The sequence below is a fragment of the Capricornis sumatraensis genome, chromosome 13, assembly GCF_032405125.1.
Source record: "Capricornis sumatraensis isolate serow.1 chromosome 13, serow.2, whole genome shotgun sequence".
NCBI classification, from domain to species: Eukaryota; Metazoa; Chordata; class Mammalia; order Artiodactyla; family Bovidae; genus Capricornis; species Capricornis sumatraensis.
The window spans coordinates 13,526,984-13,543,769 of record NC_091081.1 but is presented as its reverse complement, the minus strand read 5'-3'; positions in this window follow the sequence as shown (position 1 = coordinate 13,543,769).

Below are 16,786 nucleotides of genomic sequence, written 5' to 3'. Positions count from 1 at the left end.
TGTGTGTGTGTGTGGAGTTAGGAGGCCACTTAATCCAAGCAAGAGATGTTGGCGGCTCCACCAGAGTGGTAGGAGTAGAGGTGTTACAAAGGAATCAGATTCTGGAAAAATTCTGAAAGTAGAGCTGGCAGGATTTCTGATGGACTGGTTGTAAGATGAGGGTGAAAGAAGAGTCAAGGATGACAGAATTTTTGGACATAAGCAATCGTAAAGGTATGGCAAACCTAGACAGCATAGTAAAAAGCAGAGACATCACTTTGCCAACAAAGGACCATATAGTCAAAGCTATGGCTTTTCCAGTAGTCACATGTGGATGTGAGAGTTGAACCATAAAGAAGGCTGAGCGCCAAATAATTGATGCTTTCGAACTGTGGTGCTAAAGACTCTTGAGAGTTCCTTGGACTGCAAGGAGATCAAACCAGTCAACCCTAAAGGAAATCAATCTTGAATATTCACCAAAAGGACTGGCACTGAAGCTGAAGCTCTAATACTTTGGCCACTCAATGTGAAGAGCCAACTCATTGGAAAAGACCTTGATGCTGGGAAAGATTGAAGGTAGGAGGAGAAGGGTATGACATAAGATGAGATGGTTGGATGGCATCACCGACCCAATGGACATGAGTTGAGAAACTCATGGTGATGGTGAAAGACAGAGAAATCTGGCATGGTGCAGTCCATGGGATTACAAAAAGTCAGACACGACTTAGTGACTTAACAACAACAACAACTGGAAAGGTGGAATTACCATCATCAGAGATGGAGAAGACAGCAGACAGCAGAAGTCAGATGGTGGAGCTCAGAAGTTTAGTTTAAAATACATTGAGTTTAATAGATTTCTATCATTTAATAATGATTACAAAATAGTATTATATGCTATCTTATTATTTGACAGATTGTGAACATTGAGATTTTCACTTTGTGCATGTCTAGAAAAGCTCAAAAGTCACAGTTAGGAAGAATACAGCTGAAAGGCAGCCTAGGATCTGCAGAGAGTGATTCTATACATTAATCTTATCAGTAAGTTGAGAAAGTACACCCTCTCTTTTGGAGGAAATCACTGGATGCTAGACAAACTCCTTACTTGAGGAAACTGACCAGCTTGTTCTGATGAATGAGATTTCTTCATTCCCTCGGTCGCCCTGCCAGCCTCACACAGGATGTCCTGTGCACAGAGCTCCGTGGAGATGATGATGAAGTGCCATGGCTCACAGTCATGGCTCTTTGGGAAAGCCTGCAGAAGCAGCCAGATCCAGAACACAGATCAGAGAAGGAGGGGCTTTACCCCAAAACTGACAGTGTCCATACCAAAACAGTGTATACTTATGCTTGAAGTGGTAGGAGCAAAAAGTCATGGTTGAATGAAACACAGTTTCTTACAGGAAGAGTCTGAAAGCTCAAGCCAAAAGAAAAAAAAAGAAAAACGCTATTGTGTTGGTAGTTTTTGTGGGGCTACAAGCAGGATGGAGCAAGAAAATATCTAGCTGTCTACCTGTTTAGCATAAGAGGCCAATCTTAACCAGACTGGAAATGAGGTCTGGGCCGATATTGCCAGAGGAATGAACCCATTGAAAATTCTGATGGTTATTCCTAGAGCAAAGGACCCATAGAGTAAATTTTTTTCCTCTCTGTTCTTTTCTTTGGAACCTTGACTCTAATAAAATAGATACTCGATTCTTGTCAAATTAAGAAGAAACAAATAACTGTTCAACTGTACGAATTAAACAGAATTTCAGAGCTGCAGTAAATAAAACAAGTGAATGAGCGGCTTTAAGAAGAGACCTAACAATCGTGTGGCTCAGAGCAAAGAAATGTATCCCTCTCTTAGCTAACAACCCATGGTCAGTATTTCAGCCAGCAGGCAGCTTGGATCCCTGTGACCATTCAGGAACCCAGGCTGATGGCAGCTCTGCCATCTTCCAGGTGTGCAAGGTCACAATGCCTGGAGGAAAGAGGAAAGAGTAGAAGTTCAAAGCCAGAGAATTCTTCTTAAGCAAGTGAGGCAGAAGTTGTTCACTTCATTTCTGCTCATGTTCCATTAAGAGCCAAATTACATGACCAACCTTTGCCACAAGGGGCGCTGGGGAATGCAGCCTGACTGGGCAGTCACTTGCCAATACAGCTCTTACTGTGGAAGACTGGTCAAGGCTGTATATTGTCACCCTGCTTGTTTAACTTACATGAAGAATACCTCACGCAAAATGGTGGGCTGGATGAAGCACAAGATTCATTCAGGAGAAATATCAATATGCAGGGAGAAATATCAAAAAACTCAGATATGCAGATGACACCACCCTCATGGCAGAAAGTGAAGAAGATCTAAAGAGCCTCTTGATGAAAGTGAAAGAGGAGAGTGAGAAAGCTGGCTTAAAACTCAACATTCAAAAAACAAAGATCATGGCATCCAGTCCCATTACTTCATGGCAAATAGATGGGGAAACAGTGAAAACAGTGATAGACTTTCTTTTCTTGGGCTCCAAAATCACTATAGATGGTGACCGTAGCCATGAAATTAAAAAACACTTGCTCCTCGGAAGAAAAGTTATGACCAACCTAGACAGCTAGACAGCCTATTAAAAAGCAGAGACATTACTTCGCTGACAAAGAAAGCTGAGCACTGAACTGATGCTTTTGAATTGTGATGTTGGAGAAGACTCTTGAGAGTCCCTTGGACTTCAAGGAGATCAAATCAGTCAATACTAAAGGAAATCAATTCTGAACATTCATTGGAAGGACTGATGCTGAAGCTGAAACTCTAATACTTTGGCCACCTGATGCAAAGGGCTGACTCATTAGAAAAGACCCTGATGCTGGGAAAGATTAAAGGCAGGAGGAAAAGAGGGCAACAGAGTCTGAGTTGGTGGGATGGCATCACCGACTCAACAGACATGAGTTTGAGTGAGCTTCAGGAGTTGGTGATGGACAGGGAAGCCTGGCGTGCCACAGTTCATGGGGTCACAAAGAGACATGACTGAGCGACTGAACTGGACTGAACTATAGAAGAGAGCATGGAAACTCACTCCAATATTCTTGCCTTGAGAATTCCATGGACAGAGGAGTCTGGTGGGCTATGCTCCCATAGGGTCACAAAGAGTTGAACACAAAGGCAATGGCAACCCACTCCAGTACTCTTGCCTGGAAAATCCCATGGATAGAGGAGCCTGGTAGGCTGCAGTCCATGGGGTCGCGAACAGTTGGATAGGACTGAGCGTCCTCACTTTCACTTTTCACTTTCATGCATTGGAGAAGGAAATGGCAACCCACTCCGGTGTTCTTGCCTGGAGAATCCCAGGGACGGGGGAGCCCGGTGGGCTGCTGTCTATGGGGTCGCACAGAGTCAGACATGACTGAAGCGACTCAGCAGCAGCAGCAGCAGCAGAGCAACTTAGCACGCACTATGGAAGAAGAAATAAAAGCAGTTTGGAAAGAACTAGATGTTTTCATCCCAACTGCATTCATTACTGTAAGGTGGACTAGGAAATATGCACTGAGCTAACAAGGAAGGGAAGATGTCTGTCTGAAGAAAACTTTACTCTGTAAAGCTGGCCTTATGACATGACTACCAATTCAACTCTTCCTAAACCAGTAGAATTACACAGAAGGCAGATATTCCCTGAAATTCTTTAAGGAGAGATTTCAGATTATCAGGAAGTTTAAGAACTTGATCTTAAGTCATCCAAGTCATATACCTACCTAAGACCCTAGTATCCCAGGATACCAGCTTATTTGGACACTTGAGCTATATTGATGTATATAGCTTGGGTAGCCAAAATAAGGTGGTTAGATGTATCTGCAGAACCTACATACACGCACGTGCACATGTGCACAGAATAACCACACCAACAAAAACACATATAACCACTGACATCTGGCTGAAAAACTTTGTCTTGTTGTACTACTTAAATGCACAAAAGGTCACTCGCCCTTATGCTATGGTCTAGTGAAGGCTTTGATTTAATCAGCGGTCTGAGATGAACCTACTTAAGGGTAGCAAAACACTTGTACCCTTCACCAGAGAAAAGATTAATTTATAATAATTGCTAATCTTTATTGAGTGCCTACCATTTTATATCTATCATCTCATCCTAACCCTCAGAAATGTCCTGTAAAATCTTTATGCAGATATGGAAACTGATATTCAGAGAAGTTAGGTAACTTCCTTAGGATATCAGAAGTAGCAGATGATTGAGTCAGAATTTGAACAGACTCTCTGACTGTAGAATCTATGCTCTTTCCTCTACATTACGCTGTCTCCCGCTATGCCAGGAATAATTTGTGTTTGAATCACACTGAGAGGCCAAAATATACCTGAAAAATTGGGGTTATCTTGTGGAGCAGAGATTAGATTATTCTACCTCTAGCAGACCCAGAAAAAGTAGAAGACACTGGAAAGCAGATTTATGTGAAATAACAAGAAGACTTTCCTGGTGGCCCAGTGGTTAAGAACCTGCCTGCTGATGCAGAAGACATGGGTTCTGTCCCTGGTCTGGGAAGATTCCACGTGCCTTGGAGCGGCTTAGCCCATGCATTGCAACTACTGAAGCCTGTGTGCCTAGAGCCTGTGCTCTGCAACAAAAGAAGCCACCACAGTGAGAAGCCTGTGCTCCACAGCTGGAGAGTAGCCCCTGCCTGCCGCAACTACAGAAAGCCTGCATGCAGCAACGAAGACCCAGTGCAGTCAATAATAAAATAATAATAAAGAGGTTTCAAGCACCTTCCAGCTATCCCAGCTGTCTGACAGGAGTGTCAGCTTCTGCATGTCATGCTGAGTTTCACACTGCTGGATGTGTTCATGCAAAAGCTTGGCAAACAGCCTTCTGAGTTTCTTGCAATAGAAACCTAGTTCAGTGGCTCCAAAGACCCCTGCCAATTCTATTGTTTCTCTGCTCTGACTTCAAATGGCTAAGATGGCATTTTATCTTCTTTGAGAATTTTTCCTTAGGGCAATTGCAGTTTTGGTTATACAGACTTCAGTAACTGATTATCTGCTTTCTGCACCCACTTTAAGTCCTGTCAATGATTGTAGAATGTAAGTGAGAAATGGTCGAGCATATAGGTTGAGAGTTCATTCTTAGCATCAGATCTTTGGCCCAGTGATTCCAAAACTTACCAGCTGTGTCATTTAAGTCTGCAAGCTTTAGTCTCTTCAACTGTAAATGGAAGCAATCAAACCTCTTTTACAGTGTTGTTGTGTTACATATGCTAAGTCACTTCAGTCGTGTCTGACTCTTTGTGACCCTATGGACTGTAGCCCACCAGGCTCCTCTATCCATGGGATTCTCCAGGCAAGAATATTGGCCTAGGTTGCCATGCCCGCCTCCAATTGTGTTACATACCATATTATTAATATTTATAAAATTCCTAGCATACCATCTGGGACATGATAAGGGCTCAAAACATGATTTTTTTAAATAAAAAATAATAGAACTCAGAGGCCAATGACAAAATCTTAATCATATCTCTACTCCCAGAATGCTTACCTTCTCTTGGTAGACAATTTACATTACTATAAATGTAAGCTGACTACACACACAACATACAACCACCCCCCACAAAGCGCTTGATTAGGTGGTTGTTTATAACCCAAAGTTTACTTGGGTGACTTTACTGCCTTCTCCTCATGAAAAGAAGTGTGGCTGCTTTCTCCTCATGAAAAGAAGTGTGGCTGTGAGGATGGGAAAGGAGGAGGGCAGCCACCAAAGATCTTTCTCATCATTTAATCATTTATCATGTCTCTCGGGAAAAAGATATGCAAAATCACCTGGCCAAGAGTAAATAGAACCTAAGCTCGCATCCATGTATACCTGGAATAAGCCACAACCTATGGGCTTCCCAGGTGGCTCAGACAGTAAAGAATCTGCCTGAAATGCAGGAGACCTATGTTCGATCCCTGGGTGCGGAAGATCCTCTGGAGAAGGAAATGGCAACCCACTCCAGCCTGGGGAATCCCATGGGCAGAGCAGCCTGGTGGGCTACAGTCGATGGGCCCACAAAGGGTCAGGCATGACTGGGCAACTTTCTTTTCTTTCTTTCTTTTGAAATTCTGGGCAACCTGCTCTGTAGCTTTTCAGAGACAAACTGATATACTAAGTCAAGCAGAAGTTCTTAATGCTGAGGATGACTACTGGAACAGAGTTTAGGAACATGCTTAAGTTTAGGAACATGCTTTTATGTGTAGACATGTTTAAAAGTTGTTCCTATACTATATCTTTGTTTTCTTTTGTTTCGTCAGGCTGTAGAACTATATGTACAATTTGTACAATAAACGTATTTGTTCTGTTGGTGTAGCTACAATTGAATTACAAGAAACCACAAAAAACCCCAGAGTATTTCCTAGGTACCACGTCTGATGCGTGATACGTCTCTAACAATTGGTTTGTTGTCATTTATAAGTCACTAAGTTGTGTCTGACTCTTTTGTGACCCCATGGTCTGTAGCTCACCAGACTCCTCTGTCCATGAGATTTCCGAGGCAAGGATACTGGAGTGGGTTGCCATTTCCTTCTCCACAGGATCTTCCTGACCTAGGGATCAGACCTGCATCTCCTGCACTGGCAGGAGAATTTTTTACCACTGAGCCACCAGGGAAACCCTAACAATTGGTAGAGAATAATTTTTAACACCTACGAAGGATTTGCTGTGTGTTAGGAAATGGAAATGTTAGTCACTCAGTCATGCCCAACTTTTTGCGACCCCATGGACTGTAGCCCGCAAGGCTCCTCCATCCATGGAATTCTTCAGGGAAGAATACTGGAGTTGGTTACATTTCCTTCTCCAGGGGATCTTCCCAACCCAGGTATTGAACCTGGGTCTCCCGCATTGCAAGCAGATTCTTTACCGTCTGAGCCACCGGGGAAGCCCCAGGAACTATTTCAGTACATTCCATGCATCGATTCTTCCACTCTTCAAATCATTTATGAGCAAGGTGCTTTTATAATCCCCATTTTGTAGATGAGGAAGAATGCACAGGGAAGTTAAATAATTTTCCCTGAATCACACAGCTACAGTCAGAGACAGAATCTGAACCCAGAAATCTGGCTCCAGAGCCTACATGCTGATCACTATTTCTGGTTATCTGACTCTGACTGAGTCCCAGGGGAATCTCAGCCAAAGCAGATCAGACTTCAAAGGAGCAGCTAGACAGAGGTCCCAGAGGACCACAGCTTCAGCCCTGGCTTTAGTCAGCATGCACTGACCTTGCCTCATAGCACCTCGTGGATGACTCTTGATAAATTGACTCTAGTGTTTATATCTTTCGTCTCTCCAGCTGCAAGTCACGCTTGCTCATCTGTCAGTTACATTACTAATATGTTCATAAATGTCAGCCTCCATTACTGTCCAGAGTTCTAGGCCTGCCTCTCTCCTTGGTTATAATGCACCGTAGCAATAGAGGCCCTCGGTCCAAGTCCTATTTCCACAACTGATCAACTTGTGTGACTTTGGCCAAGGGACTTAGCTCCTAGAGCAGTCATACCTGTATCCTGAAGGCAATAATTACTGATAGGATTACGGAGGTTTAAGGTAGTCAATGTAAAGCATGCTACCAATTCCCTTTCCCCCGATTCCTAACATTTGAACTCTATGTAATTCCTGAACTGTATTTGTTTCTGTATCTGAACTGTATCTGTGTTTAGCACACACACACACACACACACACACAAAACCCAGCAATTTAATTCTACCTTCAATATTATTTCTTGATATTAAAAGGTTAACATTCTTTGAGAATCATCCATTTTGAGTAAAGACATCCCATGATGCTGGAGTCTCTTCATGATGGATTAGAAGTCTGTTTTTAAAGCTCTGTTAAAATTTCCCTCTCAAATTGAGGGTGGGATGTATGGAGAGAGTAGCGTAGAAACATGTATTATCATATGCAAAATAGATAGCCAATGGGAATTTGCTGTATGACTCAGGGAACTCAATCCAGGGCTCTGTAACAACCTAGAGGGGTGGGATGGGGAGGGAGGTGGGAGGCAACATGGGTAAACCTATGGCTGATTCATGTCGATGTTTGGTAAAAACCAACACAGTACTGTAAAGCAAGTATCCTTCAATTGAAAATAGATAAATAAAAAATGTGCCTCTCAAACTGATTTTTTTTTTTTTAACTGTAGCAGAATACACATAACATGGGTTTCCCAGGTGGCTTAGTGGTAGAGAACCCACCTGCCAATTCAGGAGGCACAGGAGACTCAGGTTTGATCCCTGGGTGGGGACGATGCCCTGGAGGAGGAAATGGCAGCCCATTCCAGTATTCTTGCCTGGAAAATCCCCTGGACAGAGGAGTCTGGCAGGCCACAGTCCACGGGGTCACAAAGAGTCAAACACAACTGAGTGACTGAGTACACACACACACACACACAAAGTCACCATCTTAGTCGGTTATAAAATTTTATGTATTTTAATTGAGGATGACTGCTTTACAGTGTTGGGTTGGTTTCTGCCATACAGCAGCACGAATCAGCCATAGGTATGCATATGTCCCCTCCCTCTTGAACTCCCCTCCCACCCCTCTGGGCTGACACAGAGCCGTGGGCTGAGCTCCCTGGGTCACACAGCGAGTCCCCACTGGCTGCCTGTTTTGCATATGGTGATGTACGTGTTTCAGCGCTACTCTCTCAGTCCATCCCTTTCCCTCCCCAGCTGCGTCCACAAGTTCTGTCTGCCTTTCTACTCCTGCCCGTCAGTGCCATCTTTCTAGACTCCATATACATGCATCCGTATACCATATTTGTTTTTCTCTTTCTGACTTACTTCACTCTGTGTAACAGGCACTAGGTTCATCCACCTCACTAGAAAAACTGACTCAGATTCCTTCTTTTTCACGGCTGAGTACTATTCATCTTAGCCATTTCTAAGTGTACAGTTCACTAGTGTTAGAATACATTCACATTGCTGCACAATCCATCTCCAGAACTTTTTACCTTTTAAAACGGAAACTCTGCATGCACAAAAAAACTTCTCATTTTCCTCTCTTCCGGTCCCTCCCAGTCACCATTCTACTTTCTATCTCTGTGAACAGGCTGCTCTAAATACATCCCATGAGTAACCATACTGTGTTTGTCCTTTTTTTGACTGGCTTATTCCCCTTAGCATAATGTCCTTAACATGTTCATCCACGTTGTATCAGGGGTCAGAATTTCATTCTTTTTTAAGAGCAAATAATATTCCATTGTGTGCACTTACCACATTTTGTTTGTTCATTTATTTGTCAATGAATACTTGCATTGCTTCCTCTTTTGACTCTTGTGAATACTGTTGCTATGAACATAAGCATAAAAATATTTCTTTGAGGACTGTTTTCAGTTCTTTGGGGTATATAACCAGAAATAGAATTACTGGTCATATGATCATTCTGTTTTTAATTTTTTGAGAAACTGCCATACTGTTTTCCATACCATTAATATTTTACATTCCCAGCAAGAGTTCACAAGGGTTCAGATTTCTCTACATTGTCACTAACATTTGTTTTTATTTTTCGGTTTTGTTGATAGTAGCCGTCCTAATGAGTATGATTAGGATGGGTAATGAATCATCTCAGTGTGGTTTTGATTTTCGTTTTCCTACTGATTAATGACGTTGAGCATCTTTTCATGTGTTTTGGGGCCATTTGTACGTCTTCTTCAAAGAAATGCCTTCTCAAGTCCTTTGTTCATTTTTAAATCAGATTGTTTGGGTTTCTTTTTTTGTTGAGTTGTAGAAGTTCTTTATATATATTTTGATATTTGCTTCTTATCAGATATATGTTTTACAAATACTTTCTCCCACTCTCTAGATTGCCTTTGTGCTCTGTTGATTGTGCCCTTTGATCCAGAGTCATTTTAATTTTAATGAAGTCTAGTTTACTTATTTTTTTATTTTGTTGCCTGTACTTTTAGTATCATCCTCATGTATATAAACAACCATCTTATGCATAGGATTAATAAGGCAAGAATCACTATCTCTTTAGGGACTGTCTGGGAATCTAAAACCTTTGCCTCAGACATTCCCAAGGGAGCCTTGTGAGTAAATACACAGAGCAAACCCTGTTGCAGGAACACGACCAAGGCTACTAGGCATAAAATTGGAACCCCTTGTTTGTTTATTCACAGCCTGTGCGTGGAAGCCAGAGGGTCCTGAGATGCCAGGATCAGGCTTGAGAAGTGCCTGCAGTTCAGCCGTGCCTGCTGTCACAAGCGGAACAGGCAGCTCGTGTGGAAGGTCATGTGTCAATGAGTAATCACTAAGAAAAGCAACTCTCTGAAGGGCTGATCAACACTTCAGGGTCAGGACGCATCACATGGACATGTAGATGCCTTGGCGTGTGTGCACGCATTTTAAGTACCTATTCAGACCTGTCAAACATGATCACGTGTCTTTAATTAAGTGCCTGGGCCAGTCTGTATGCACACATATGCAACTGTTCTTTGCTACCCACTGTAGCTTAATAAACACTTTCTATGAAATTTCATGTTAACTTATTTACCCAAGTAAGTAAATAAAATACACATTGAAAGAATTTTTCCTCTTTTGCCCACTCTTGAGATTCCATAAACATTTCTATATTTCATACACACAAGATTCTCACCAGCTATTTAGACAGCCAAAATAGGATCTAGAGGTGGGTGGACAGTCACTTAACTGTCAAATATCTCTAGCGAATTTTTTTTTCTCTAGTGATTCTGAATGCTCGCCAGAGCATTTGAAACAGTGTAGTGTGTCTAGCACTACTTCTCTTAATTTTTAATCCTGGGTGTATTTCAAGGGGAATTTAATCCATCTGGTTCTGATTCACGTACTCTTAGCTCATCAAAGTGGTACTTTGTAATTGATGTTTGATGTCCAGAATGCCTTGTGGGTTTTCAGGTCATTAGAAAGATTCCCCCCTGCCTGCCTGTCTGCCCCTCCACAGCCCTGGCCATACTCAAGAAGTTATATTTTATTTACCTGACTTAGTTTTAAATGAGCAGAAATGAGTACTTGACCAAATGTCAGAGCTTTCAGCCCTCCATAGTCACGATTTTGGAGTGTGACAAAGTGAGAGGCCTGGGGTGGCAGGTTGCTGGGGGCTGTGCGTGCACATTGGGCCCAACTGCTCAGGAGGCCAGACCACACACTCTGCACTGTCGCCTGGCTTGAGGTCTGTGTCCACAATGGACGTCTCTAGGCGCCGGGAGCAGAGTTCTGAAACCTCTTTCATCCAGCACTTGCACACGATGCCACAGCCACCCCCACGCCCGTAGCACATGCAGATGTAAATGGGCCCCCAGACAAGGTTTCTCATCGCGCGTGCGTGCAGTCTCTTTAGGATGACTTCAAAACAAGCTCTTGACTCAGTAAGCCCTGTTGTATCAGGAAAACAACATGCTCGTGCCCTTGCAAATCCTACCAATAGGAAACTTAATACCATCTTCTCAAGGATTGGCCTCTCTCAAAATCCTCCAAAGAAGATCCCAGAATGCTCAGCTCTCTCTCATGATGGGGAGAAAATGCAGTCTACTGTGTCCAAAAAACAATGCAGAATTTTAGCACCAGAAGTGGCCTTGAAGATCATGTAATCTTGATCATCTCGTATAGCTGCAAAGGGTAAACTGTGCATTTATTTCTGCATTTGCTCTTTCTTTTAAATATTATTGATGTATGGTCATGGCCTTAGTCGGCTTCTCCATTCAACAGTCATTCAAGAGATCTTTGCTGAGCACCTTGCTTATGTCAGACACCTTACTAGGCCCTGAGGTTCTCAGAGGGCAAGTAAGCTTATCCGTGCAAGAGGCATGCATCCATTCCCTTCTCTAACACTGCTCTGTCCTTATAAGCCAACTAGTGACGTCAACTGCGAATAAGCAAAGAGTCTCCGAGGCTGCCAGTTTGTCTCAGATAACTTTGGAGAACTCGCTTTCGTTTGTAAGGCTCCTATCAATAAATCTTGCCGATGTGATGGCCCTCTTGTCTTGATTTGTGAACTATATAGCTCTATTAGTTTTCCTATCTGACCAAGACTCTCTGGGTGGCATTTTGGATTTCCCAGGAAATAAATAAAACCTATATTGATCAATGTTTGTGGATTAACTCTATTCAGCTAACAAGTGAGCATCCTGTCAGCCAGCATAGAACCTTATGCTACCAAGAGCAGCAGAGAAACACCACAGAGAGGGAGAGGAGGCTGATGAAACACCTCTTAAAAAGAGGCTGACTAACAACAAAAAAAAATTCTTTTTTCTTCCATTTTTGTTTTAAAAAGGACTATGTTTAAGCTTCTGAAAACTAAAGAGTCTGAACAGAAATAGTCTGCTTACTTACAAAAAAAAAAAAAATTTGCACATGGAGGCAAAGCAGACAAGAGGTAAAGGGCCAAGCGAGCATTGGTCACAAGCCCTTCCTGCTTTTTCTTGAAAACAGTTTCCTTCACTTAAAGTCATTTATCTTTTGCAGCATCGAAACCAAATGTAAGGACATTTGTATAAAGTCTGGCACTGCAAATATCACAGTGCAGCATCACCTCTCAACCTTCTGCATGTTGAATATTTTACTGGTGAATATGGAATTCTTAGAAGTGAGAAGGTAGTAATCCAGGCAACTTCACCTTTGTGATATTTACTTTTATCAGTTTACAGAAATGGAAAGCTTCTTTTTGAACTGACTTTTGCTAGCTTTTCCATTTCCCTTGACAACTGCATTTTACTATCATACCATAAAGGAAAAGTTTTCAGGCGACTGATTCATGTGGCAGTGAGGTCATCTGAAGTTTTAGGACCTTAAATAGGAATCATGTTGTGAAAAGAATGAGTCTGGCTTGTACCAGGCGAGCTAAGAGCTTATCTTACCAGGACATGGAGTCCCCAATGGGTGGAGGAGATGGCCCGGCTGCCTTTCTTTCCTTCTCCATTAGAGTTAAGCAGATGTGGTTAGTCACTGTGTAAGGGAGCGGGTGGAAATGTAAGTATTCAAGCTTATGTGTGTTGCCAGGTCTCAGTCAGCCAGGCAGTCATTTCTCTGGAGCCTAAAGTAGGCACTAAATTTCACCCTCACCCACCAAATGGGCACACTTGCCCCTTAATCTGTCTCCCTGGCACCATCCTGCCTGAACTTGGGGCCAGCCTTTCCCTGGAGCCCCTTCTTGTGAATTACAGCCTGCAGCCTGGGGGCTGAATAGAAAACAGCCTCCAGAAACTCAACTGGAAGGGCTGACCGGAATTCAGCCTAATGCGGAGAATGGCAGGAAAGCTTCCATTATTCTACTTCATTCTATCTGCTGGGAGGCAGCGCGGCGCCTGGAGTCTGACTGAGCTTAACTCATTTCCCTGGATTTCCGAGTCACAGCCACCATGCCTACTAAAGCCAAATATCTCACTCCCGGGGCTCACTCCACTTCCTGATATAGGATGCACTTGCCTGTCTCCTGGTGACCTAAAACACTAATAAAGGAGTCATAATATGACCTAGACAAGACCTGGAAGCCAACCAGAATGCAAATGATTGACAGGAGTGCTTCCAGTTATCTACTGTTTGTTCTCACTCTTTGGCGTGGTTCTTTTTATTATGATTGTGGGAGTAGGAAGCTTAAAAATACATACAGGCATTACTCTCCACACTGGTGAAGGTTAATCCCAAGGTGTGGTGAAAGAAACTCTGTGTTACAGATTGGAAACCCACAGGCACCAGCTACAATTTTTGCTACCCCTTCCTTCCCCTGGCTTTCTGAAAGGATGCCCATGGCACTTTGGAAACAATTCTTAAATGTGACTTTTGTCCAATTCTGGGTACAGGGTTAAAGGAGCAACTTCTTTTGTTGACTTATTTTCCTCACTGATTGTTCTGATGATCTCTGCTTGCTATTTCTCAAATGTTATTAAAGTGATTAGCATTTCTGCAGAAAGGTCATGAATTCACTGTTCTATTCTTTCTTTTTTTTATCTTTTTAATACCAATCTTAATCTTTTCTTCCAAAATAAGATAAATATTTGATATAATGCAGATCCATGGTTAAAATAACCACTTGAGTTATGAATCAGGACTAGGGAGATTTTTTTGGAGTCATCTCTTAGGTTTGCTGGTTAGCATGTTTCATTGTCTTTAACCTCAAATTCCTCTTTTTTTTAGAGGAAGGCTTTTTATATATCCATTGTTCCTTTCCCTTCTTCTTAATATATTTAGATTCAAAAGCTCATCTTATATGCAGCTAGACAGAGAGGTAGGCTGCCCAAATGTTAGTTGCCTGTATGTACTTGGCAAGCATCCACTGAAGTCAGCTTGCAAGGAGTTCTTGTAAAACCCACCCTGGAAGTTTCAGTCTGCCATCCTCGGAGACCAATGTCCTAAGGTGATCTATCATAGCAATGCCCGAGAATGGTCATCCTTCCTGTGGGAGTAAAATCAAATGGAGTCAGATTCCTCCACCCAGGGTACCAGAGTCAGACTGGACTGGCACATTATCCTCAATGACAACAGCCCCAGCAGGCAAAGGTATGCTATGAAATTCATTTTAATGAATTCCCTTTAACACTTGAAGTGATGTTGCTCAGTCGTGCCTGACTCTTTGAGACCCCATGGATAGTGGCCTGCACCAAGCTCCTCCATCTCTGGGATTTTCAAGGCAAGAGTACTGGAGTGGGTTGCCATTTAATACTTACATTTCTGTATTAAAGAATCCCTCTACTTTTTAACATCTATTCTATTAGATTTAGATTTAACTAGTACTTCTGAGTTTCTACTATGTGCTGGGCATTGCGTTAAAGTCTTTCTTATATGATGATAATGAAGTGAAAGTGAAGTCGTTCAGTCGAGTCTGACTCTTTGCGACCCCATGGACTGTAGCCTACCAGGCTCCTCCCTCCATGGGATTCTCCAGGCAAGAGTACTGCAGTGGGTTGCCATTTCCTTCTCCAATAATGATAATAATAATGCTTAATATTTATTATTATTATATTTATTGTCTAGTATATATCTGCCAGGCATTGTTGAAATACTTTATGTGAATTAATTCATGTAATTCTTGTATCAATCCTATGAGAAGTTTCATCTCATTTACCAAGAAAAATTTCATGGATTTACATGGTGATTCTTACTATACAGATGATAATTCTAGGGTTCAGAGAATTTTGAGCACCTTGTTCAAGGCCAAGGATCAAGAACCAAGATTCATACCTAGAACTTTATCTGTGTATACATCTTCCACCCTTCCTGGCTATATTACATAAGTCATAGAAAACTAATTTTAGTTCTGTTGGATGTTGCTTCATCTAACTAATTCTTAGAGTTGGGTTGTTTCTAACATGTTATACAGATTTTTTAAAGTAAATTTCTGAATTATTTTTCTACTGGTCTGTTGTCAATTGATACTAACACATAGAGAAGTTAACCTGATACAGTATCTGAGCACAATATAACTGTGGAAGAGCAGATCCAACTATCAGATACCATGGTATAAACATACTTTAACGCTCATCAACTACAAGGTTGCAAATTCCATGTTCTACACAAATAATTAATGCAAAACTATACTTGGTACATCTGGAACTTACTTTGATTCATTTGCTGTGTCTGGTTACTCACACTTTGGTTGTAAAAGTATTGTAACACATTAGTGACCTTCTATCGAACAGAAATTTTCTATAAAATAATGTGTAGAGAGGCCAAAATGAAGTCATTAAAATTATTTAAATATGCTCAAGTTCAAAGGGCTTTTCCTCTCCTTTATTTTAATATTTTGTGTTTTCCTTTGGCCATGCCCCAAGGCATGTGGGATCTTAGTCCCCCAACCAGGGATTGAACCCATGCCCCCTGCACTGAAAGCTGAAGTCTTAACCACTGGACTGCCAGGGAAGTCCCTTTCCTTTCCTTTAAATTCATGCCCATTTCCTTAATCCTTTTTTTAAAACATTAATTTTCCACGCTTCTAATTACTTTTGAAAACCCTCCAAGTCTTCTGTTTCTTTCACGTTGTGAAGCCTAGAAATGGACACTTACCAAAACTGAGTAAGACATGGAGACGATTTAATAAAGAGTCCTACCTTCCTTCTTACATTCTAAATTCCACATATAATTCTCAAAAAGCACTTTAACACATTGCCTCTTTAGCACAAAAGATAATCTCCAGATTTTATTAATGTCTCTCTCTCTCTCTCTTTTTTTTTTTTTTTTTTTGCATACCCAGATTAAAATTGACAAATGCACGGTCTGGTTTCCTTCTTAAATTAACCACTTTGCCTTTTCCCCTTAATCTCAGACCTAGGTGGGCTTGGTTTTTGCCTGTCCCTCACTTTGGAGGCATCTGAATCCTTTGTGTTCCCTCTTTTCCTATGTCTAAGATTTTAAACACAATGCCAGGATCATAACCTGTAGAATAAGCTGTCTCCCCAGGATACCACAGTGACTTGGTAATAATGCCCCTCTCTGGGAATGTCGTAGCTCAGTCCACAAGTGTAGCTGGTGCAAAATTTCATATAAAAATATCATCTGCAAATCACTGGGCCAGTTGTTTTCTAAATCAACAAGCTCCTAACATAAATATGTCATTTGCATGTGGGAAAACTGGGCTGGATAAGTTGATTTCTTCAGTGACATAACCAGCCCTGCCTCAACTCTGCTTTATCTAGAGGGAGGAAAGCAGAGATACATAAACAACACAGGGTTCCCACCGCTCCGGGTGGGAGGTGGGGGTGGAGTCAGACAGCCTGGGGTCCTTGGTTTTAATCAGGGCTTCTCTCCACTGCAGAATCAGGGACAATTGCCCCTGAATCCCACAGAGTTGTCTTCTTCCAAGCGGCTGATTCAGACACAGAGTCTAGTCTTGTTTATCTTTTCTTTTT